The sequence below is a fragment of the Chrysochloris asiatica genome, unplaced genomic scaffold, assembly GCF_000296735.1.
Source record: "Chrysochloris asiatica unplaced genomic scaffold, ChrAsi1.0 scaffold00143, whole genome shotgun sequence".
Lineage (NCBI taxonomy): Eukaryota > Metazoa > Chordata > Mammalia > Afrosoricida > Chrysochloridae > Chrysochloris > Chrysochloris asiatica.
In genome coordinates, this window is record NW_006408661.1 from 330,507 (window position 1) to 331,776 (window position 1,270).

The following is a 1,270-nucleotide window of genomic DNA, read 5'->3' on the forward strand; positions in this document are numbered from 1 at the left end:
ATATTTTGATCTTTGGTTGGCCTCACAGGTCCTCTGAATTCATTGTTGTAATTTTGCTCTGCTATGAACTCTGCTATCTGTCGACTGAGTTCCAGATGGTGTTGCCACATCTGTCAATATCTGGATGTTGTTTTTTCTTGCTGGTTTTCATGCCAAAGAACTCCTTTTCAGATGTTTTGAAGTGCTGCATTGGCTCTGAGAAAAATCTCTTAGCTTCTGTCTATCCTGGAATGTTTTGATTGCACCATCATATTTGATAGATAGTTTTGCTGGATTAACTATTCTTGGTTGACAGTTTCTTTTGAGATTTTATATATGTCTCCCCATTGCCTTCTTGCCTGCATGGTTTCTACTAAGAAGTCAGAGCTTAATTTGATTTGCTTGCCTTTGTAGGTAACACTTCTCTTTTCCCTGGAATCCAAATATGGAGCTATAAGATAAGCAGTGGACGGTTCACTGCAATGTCAGTGGTTCATACCCATCAGCCACACCTTAGAAAGTCTATACAGGGTCACTATAAGTAGGAATTGACTGAACAGCACATACCAATAAAAACAACGTGATTAGGAATTGACTAGATGGCAGTGGATATATAATTAATTTCCTAACACAATTTATTGAGGAGTCTATTTGTTTTTGTTGTTAAGCACTTTTAAGTTGATTCTGACCCATTGCAACCTTGTGTAGAGTTTCTGAGGAGCAGTTGGTGAGCTTGAACCACCGACCTTGCAGTTCAAATGGCTTTGCAGTCATGCGCATTAACCACAGCACCATACCAGGACTCCATACATATACGTTTAGTAATGTTTAATATCATACTGTTATATGTTAAGTTCTGAAAAATATGTTGACTCATGTTTTATCTCCCTATTTTCTTCCACTGGTTTTCTTTTTTCTTTGATTCTTGAGGAAATGGAATTCTTTAAAATCTACTATGAATTTCTACATGGCTTGTTTTCAAAATTAGCTCCAAAATATGGTTAATAATATACTTTTCTATATGAATGCAACTGGGGAAGAGGTGCCTCCTCAAAGTAGAGTTGACCTTGATGACACGAATGGAGTAAAGACTTAGGGGCCTTCATTTACTGATGGCGCACAACTCAAAATGAAGAGAAAAGCTGTAAACATCTATTAATATTCAGAACACAGTATGTATGAAGTATAAATCTAGCAAAATTGTCAACAATGAAATGGAATGCATACGCACTGAAATCCTAGGCATTAGTGAGCTGAAATGGACTAGTATTGCCATTTTTAATATGACAAT